The sequence below is a fragment of the Ipomoea nil genome, unplaced genomic scaffold (assembly GCF_001879475.1).
Source record: "Ipomoea nil cultivar Tokyo-kokei standard unplaced genomic scaffold, Asagao_1.1 scaffold2014, whole genome shotgun sequence".
NCBI classification, from domain to species: domain Eukaryota; kingdom Viridiplantae; phylum Streptophyta; class Magnoliopsida; order Solanales; family Convolvulaceae; genus Ipomoea; species Ipomoea nil.
In genome coordinates this window covers 413029-421378 of record NW_017618442.1, presented here as the reverse complement: position 1 = coordinate 421378, position 8350 = coordinate 413029, and positions in this window count along the sequence as shown.

Sequence of the window (8350 nt, the reverse complement as noted above, 5' to 3'; positions counted from 1 at the left end):
CTTGAGCAGCAATTAGAGAGTGATAATCTCTCAGTTTTCTTGAGAGGCCTTAATGACAGCTATGCCTCTGTTCAATCCCAAATAATGATGACATACCCCTCCCTACTATTGATGAAGCATTCATGATGGTTCAACTGTGACAACCAAAAAATTATTTTCCTAAATTCTATTTTATAAATTCCAAAATAATTATTTTTACTCCTTCGAAAAATTTGCTAAAACCGGTGTATGAATTAAATATTTTAAATCAATTCAACACCAAGAAGTAGCCTATTTCGAAAATCCTATGTTTCGGGTATATCTATGTACTAAGTTTTGACCCAAAAAATCAATCTGAGTGAAACCTGTAAAACTTGAACCAAATGTTTTAATTAGAAACAATCTTATAGAAAATCTATTTTTGACCCCAAAGTTGTGTAAAATCATATTAATGTCTTAGCTTGATTTTAAAAAGAGATGCCTGATGTTTACAAGTCATTTTACCATTTTACCCTCATCAGCCAATGATTGTCACCTAGGGTTTTGAACCCATATAAAAAGAACACTATTCCATTGCTTCCCTTGATTCCTCCATTTTGCCTCTTCACTCCAATTCCTAGAAGTCTGCTAGTAGAGAGAAGGAATCACAGTAAGCTATTTCCCTTCCATTCATCTTCATTTCATTTTATCTTCCAGCCTTGTTCATCCATCTCCGCCTTTTATCTCTGAGGTGTGTTTGAGCTTAGTATGTGTTTATGTTTTATCTGAGGAAAATATATGGTGAAGGTGGGAATCTTTGAAGAAGAAGGAGAGAGATCCACACTAGAGAAGGCCAAGCTCAAGGTATAAACCATGGATTCCCAAAACTACAATTTTTAGTCTGATAAATGCTAGATTCTTGAGATTAGATGTTTAGAAATCTTAGAGAATAAGTGTTGTTGAGTTATTTGTGTGTTGATGATGTTATGTGTATGATTTGTGGTTGTCTATAAGAATTTGTTGAAGGTCTGAGATGTTTTGTTGGAGAAGAAGATTTCTGGTGAACCAAAGTGACCTTGCGGCCCTAGCCAACGGATCTAGGAGAGATCCGCTGGCTAGGACCGTGTTCCAAAGGACCTGAGTGACGGATCCCAGAGAGATCCATCACTCTAGGCCGTTGCTTGGCGGAGCCAATCTCCGCCAGGCCATTTCTAGTAGAGGCTGGGCCCTTTTGAGGCTCAGCCATGTGTTGTTTCGGATCGGGATTCGTGGTCCCTTGAGGCTTAGACACTCGGGCTCATCACGACGCGTTAGTATGAGTTGTTTCGTTTGATTTCCAGTAGAAGCATGTTTAGCAGAAACATGAAAGATGATCTCTGTGTTTTTGTGGCTTTGAAATGCAAGTCAGTGAAGTAATATATTTGCCTCTGTTCACAAGAATGTGGAGTAGTTGTTCTTTTTGCTTTGTTTAAATCCTGAGTAGAAGATTTGTTGAGTTTATTTAGATTACTTGTTTTAAGTAGTGCATTTCCAAGTTTTACAGTAAATGAGCATAATTATCATTGTATTGTTTTTGGTATAGTAGAGGCAAAGTAAAGCCTAAGTCATATTTCAAAACATTATATCTATTTTGGAAAATCTATATCTATATGCATAGAGAAGCTTGCATGATAAATTGATTTCCAAAATGTGAAAGAGAAGTTATATGAGATGTACTTGTGCATTGAGAAGCTTGCATGACATCTAGATTAGTAGCTTGAGTAAAGAAGTTGCATGTGTTATATATGTTATTATATTATGTGAGGAAAACCTTTTTTTTGGAGGCCCCCGTTAGGACTATGTCCTTTCGAAAGAAAGAAGTTTTGAGAAAAGACAGAAACGGTCAGAGGACCGACAGTTTATTCTAGAAGTAACTTGGTAGAACAATCCCGAGTTGCTAGGTTGGATACTACCCGCTGGGCTTGGAATCCTAGTTAGGGGGAGTGCATACTGATAGTACGATACCTGATTCCAGAGAGTTTATAAGAACCATGAGTACCGATTCTGTGGGCGAGATGAGTATTAGGTCGGCTAGATGCCGAGCCCGGATAGGTCCATTCACGATTCGTGAAGTTCCTAACTCGCTCACAAGTTCAAAAAGAAAGAAAGAAATCAAGAAAAGAAAAGCGAGTCAAGTGACTCAAACAGAGATCCTCCACAGAAAAAGTATTTCTTTTTGATAAAGAGCGAGAGTATAAGTATATATATCTATGTATATATGTATAACATCATATCCTTATTCATATCATGTCATAGCTTGAGTCTCATCTTGTGTATCTGAAAAGCACAATATCATTCGTTGTTTAAGTAGTAGCATGAAGGCATGACCTTACTTGTTAAACTTCATTCATCTCGTTATCTATCTTGAAAGTATCATCTTGGTTATGAGAAGTGCATAGTAGAATATAGATGACTGGCATGAGTATGTGCATATGTATAAGTTATGAGTTAAAGCATGTTTATATGAGTTTATAGGTTGCAAGCATATAGAAGTACATATGTATATCTATTGAGATCTATGATTAAGTGTCTGGATTGCTTATATTCATACTTGAGAATGTGTGTGAATGCAAAATGTTTTTCAACCTATATCTATAGTACTTTACAGGGTTGAGTGGCTTTATACTTAGCATTAATTGCTAACGGGTTTATTTTCCTACTTGTTTTATAACATCTTCAGGTGGACCCCGTACTTGAGAGCGCACGATGATAGTTAGCGTAACTTTAGTTGTGGTAGTTGCTAGATCAGCACCTCTTCCTTTAGTAGTACTTTTAACTGGTTGTAGTGAACTACCTTTCTGCTGGTGCGTAGACACCGGGGTTGTTTCCCTTGTATTACTGTTTTGATGAGCTTTGACTCTAGTTCCCGTAGATGTTTTGTAGCATGTGCAGTTACCGTGAGGTGAGTGGTGACTGTGGCGATGACATTCCCTTATAGTTTATCTTTTTGGATGGATATTTTAGTTACTTAAGTTATCCTTGATTTATCTTAATTAAGTTTGATTATATCAGGTTTTTAGATTTTTTGAAAAAAGGGGGTGTTACATCAATAGCAAGACAGAAGGTTTAACAATGCAAAGAGAGGTCTGCAAGTTCAAGAAGCAAGCAACATCCTCTTCACTCAAGGCACTAGTAGTGGTTCAGGGTCCAAGAAATTCCACTCCAACAATAATAAAAAAACATGGTTGTTCTCATTGTGGCTACACTGGTCACACTGCAAAGAAGTGCTACAAGAAACATGACCACCCACCGGGGTGGAAACCAATAAATAGGAGTGTTGGTTCGGCTAATCAGGTGTAGTTCACCTCAAATGAACAACCCCTCAGTGAGAATACTAGACATGTCACCTTGAGCCAGGATGAGTACAGATTGCTCAAACAATTTTTGCAGAGAGATAGCATAGCTCACAATTCCTCACCCTTGAGTGAAATTGGAGGAGTGACACCCCAGGCCAATCTGATTGCTACCAATTTTGCTCCCAACTCACAAATTAAAGGTATTCATCCTAAACTCTCTTTTGATAACAGCGCTAGTTGGATTCTAGATAGTGGAACTACCCACCATGTTGTCTATCATCATAGCTTGTTGACAAATGCCAAACAGTTCCAAGGTATGTTTGTTGAACTACCAAATGGTGATAAGGCTGACATTACACACATAGGGTCCATATATGCTGACAATTTAGTCCTACATAATGTGTTTTGTGTTCTTGCATTTCATTATAATCTAGTTTCTGTCAGTGAATTGATTAAGACTTCCAAGTGCAAACTGCTTTTCTATTCTAATATATGCATTATACAGGATCAGGATTGTGGGAGGATGATTGGCATGTCTAGCATGCATAGAGGGTTATATCATCTAGTAAAACCTGAGTTTTCTGTTCTTAATAAAGTAGGTCATGTTAGAGCTAATGCTTGTAATTCTAGCAGCACTTGGCATGCTAGATTAAGACATTGTTCATATGGAAAGTATATATAAACAATTATCTCTGTTGGATATGAATTTGAAAAGAATAAAACTGATGTTTGCAATATTTGTCACTTAGCCAAACAAAAGAGATTGCCCTTCAATACTAGTTCTAATTTTTCCAGTGATTGTTTTGATCTTGTACACATTGATATTTGGGGGCCATATCATACACATACTATCTATGGACATAGATATTTTCTAACCGTTCACTACAAAAAAATGTGAAAAATAACGACGAATTTAGCGACGACATATATATATATATATATATTGTTAAATGAACATTTAGCGACAGATATTATGACAAGACATTTTTCGTCGCTACATACGTAGCTAATTTTTGTGCAAAAATTAAAGACCAATTTGCGACGAATTTTTCGCGAGAATTTTACTTGCTACAGATTAGCGATAGATACTTCTTTCCGTCGCTATGTATGGAACTCATTTTTAAAGATTTGAGTGACGGATTATGATATCCGTCGCTATGTTATTGAATTTTGTTTTGAAATCACAATCTAGCGACGGATTTTCAAATCCGTCACTAGGGTCACGGTTACAAACTTTGTAATAATAATCTAGTTACGGATCGCTGGGTTTACGTCTCCCTGACTTTGAAATAATAATCAAATCCATCGCTAGAGTTACGTTTTCAAACTAAAATAATAATCTTGCGACGACATTTGAAATCCGTCGCTAGGATTATATATATTGTAATAAGAGTTAATTCCAGCAAAGGTCCTCCGACTATTATGATTTTCCAAATTTAGTCATCGTCTTTTAATTTGGATGAATTAAACCCTTGACTATAAAAAAAACGTTCCTCCATTAGCCTTTCCGTGAAACTAACATTATTTTGCTGTTTAAATCAAGAGTAAAATAGTCTTTTCATATGCTTAGTGTCTTCTTTCTCTTATTGGAAGCCGGGACTGTTCGGCGGCAGTTCTTAGACCAGTTCGAAACCATGCTCAATCATGTTCTCAGCACCAAACAAACCGTTTCAGCTATTCTCTTGGTTTCTGCTTTGAAATTGATCCCACAAGCTCTCTCATGGATGATCTCCGGTCCATTGCGAGGCGGTTAGGGATGGCAACGGGGCGGGGAGTATACTCCCCGTCCCCGCTACCCCATCCTCATCCCCGTCCCCGCCCCCGTCCCCGGCGGGGAATTGGAAATATTCCCCATCCCCGTCCCCGCGGGGAATTAGGCGGGGACGGGGATTCCCCATTCCCGTCAACTTCGAGTCAAAATGTTAAATAATTTTAAATTTTAATAATAAAAATTTTAAAATATAAGTCTTAATTACAAAAATTAAAATATTAACTCTCTCCCTCTCTAATATATATATGTAGCATATACTGCCTGTGTATATATAGTGCAATAATACTATCACTTATATATATTCTGGCAACATTAATTATTAATTATATATATAAATATAGTATGTTGTACTGTTAGTATAAGTGCAATACTGCCACTTATATAGTATACTGTTTATATTTATTATATATACTGTTTTATATATAAGTGTAATATTGCTACTATTATATTTATTTATTAATTTATTCGGGGACGGGGCGGGGCGGGGAGGGGTGTCCCCATCCCCGTCCCCATCCCCGACGGGGAATTATAAATGTTCCCCGTCCCCGTCCCCGCTTCCCGAAAATCTTTTCCATCCCCGTCTCTTTCGGGGCGGGGATCAGGGATCCCCGTCGGGGACGGGGCACATTGCCATCCCTAGAGGCGGTTGAGGTCGATGGGATGCCTCCGTGACTGCAAGGAAATCTACAGCGCCATTCGCGAGACGCTTTTCGATGCCACTTTAACACGATTCGGCATTACGAAGTTGAGCGCGGGTGATGTGCAGAGAATGATGTGGCAAGAATTGGACAGGATGATCAGGCTCTGGGTTGGAGTAGCTCCCTTCCATGTTCATCTCATTACCATGGAAATCAATACCTGCGCATCAATCTTTAAAGTCGAGAATACCCCATTTCTGATGCAAATTGTAAGGGCTTATGTAACGCCTTTTCTAGATTTTCTCTCGGCGGTGGCCCGTGGTCGCCGTTCGTCGAAACGCCAGTTCGGGATGCTGGATTTGCATGGCTGTTTAATGTTAATGTTGCTCGCTCTGGAGCTATTAAAGTTGCCGGAGCTGATGCTTTGGTAAAGCAGGCGAAACAGAAGAGGCGGCCAGGGAGACATTTCTCAGGTTCGAGAAAGTTGTGGTGGGGGACTTGTCTTGTGTGGCCAACCTGAGAGATGGTGTTCATCACCTGACAACCTATGTAATGGACTACCTGACGAGAATGGTGTCGGGGGTACGGCAAGTGCGAGTGGATCGTGGCGAGGAATATCAACGACATCCTCTGGATTAGCGACACTTTCAGCGGCAAAACGCCGCATGTTCATCACTGCGGTGACCAACCGCCACTAGCCTCGCATATCAAACTGGTGATTGCTAATCTGCTATGCATTCCTAATACTCCATAGTTTCTCTTCTCACTTAGGTTTCTTCTCGTCATTTCTCCATTCTTCAACTTCCTGGAGTTCTTCTCCTTCTTCCATTCATGCCGAAGAACCTCTTGTTGAATACCATCTTGCTTATGACATTTCCACAGTATTGCCGTGTAACAATCTTTACGTTAACAACATGCATGCCGCCGGTACCGGAGATGTTGCACTAATCGTAGATGTATTTAGCGAGGTTATTGGCTTCTTCCACCCTTTTATCGTGAAGCCAGTGGAGGCTCGCCGGAGAAAGCACGTGGGAGTGGAGAACTATTCGCATTTTCACCCATTGATCGCTGGTGGCCGGGGAGAAAGATGGAAGACAAGTATCCGTTGCTGATAAATCAAGGGCGTTACTCAGCAGGCCGGAGTGGTCTAAGATGAATTTAAGATTACGTAATATTATTCAGACATTCAAAGGAAGGAAGAATTTGAGGAAGAAGACACTAAACATATGAAAAGACGATTTTACCCTACAACAAAATAACGTTAGTTTCACAGAAGGACTAATTGAGGAACGTTTTTTATAGTCAAGGGTTTAATTCGTCCAAATTAAAAGACGGAGACTAAATTTGAAAAATCGCAATAGTCGGAGGACCTTTGCTGAAATTAACTCATTGTAATAAGGAAAATACTTGGTGTACTTCCATTTTAAACTCCCAACTTATACTCCATCTCACATGCTTTTGATATAGACACTTTTCAGTGGACCCAAATGATAAAAATAACCAATCTTGGTTTGCCACCTCAAGGAGTATAAATGAGGGAGTAGAATTTTGGGAGTCTATGTAGTAGAAGTCTTGTAATAATAACTTAATAACTTTTTTTTTTTTGAAAAGTAATACGGAGTAATTACTTAATAACCTGCATTCAAAAAAAAAAAAAAAATTACTTAATAACCTAAGAACCCTAATCTTGCTCAGACTCACGACTCAATTCACGCCACGCCTCCGCCACGCCTCTGCCACGCCTCCGCCACGCCTCCGCCCTCGCTATCGCCTCAGCACACGCGTCTCCGTCTCTGCGTCTCGCTACCTCCGTCTTGCTCAGGTACACCGTCTCGCTCTTTCTCAGTATATATCACTGGAATTTATTGAATTCCAGTCACTTGCTCAGTTCACGATTAAATACTGTCCGTTTGTGAGGGAGAATTGCTCAGTATTTATTGAATTCCAGTCACTGGAATTCCAGTGAACTCGAATTTAATTCCAGTTCCAGTGATCGGAATGCGCATTTCTAGCTAGCTTTCATTCGATTCTTATTGACAAATGTGATTTCTGTGGTTGTCTTGTTGTATCAAGCTCTTTATCTGAAAAATCTTTATTGACAAATGAAACATAAGTACGTAGTTGTTTGAGGAGGAAAACTTCACCTTGTTTGTCTGAAAATTCTGGTGTTAATTGAGAAGATGTAATCTGAAATTTTGAATATTGTTTGGGTTGAGAAAAACCAGTTATTGTTTATTGTGCATGGTGGTGACAGGTAGTGGTGCAATTCTCCCTCCACGTGGCTACGGACTAATGGCCTGTTTGGTTGAGCGTAATTTGGTTGTAGTTGAATTGCAATTCAGTGGAAGCCACAATTAAGTCGTTTGGTTGGAGGGAATTGCAATTCCCTCCTTTTGCTGAATTGCAATTCATGGGCACCCCCCTATGAATTGCAATTCGGTGATTGTGGGAAAAGGAAAAAGGGATGAAATGACAAAAGTACCATTAATTATTACTACTATTATTATTACACAAAGATATTTTAGTCTTTATATCACTTTTTTCATTCCCTACTCAATAATTCTATTTATCCCTACCAAACAATATAATTTGAATTCCTACTTTATTTCCACCTTATTCTTTTCCTACAGAATTGCAATTCCTTTCCA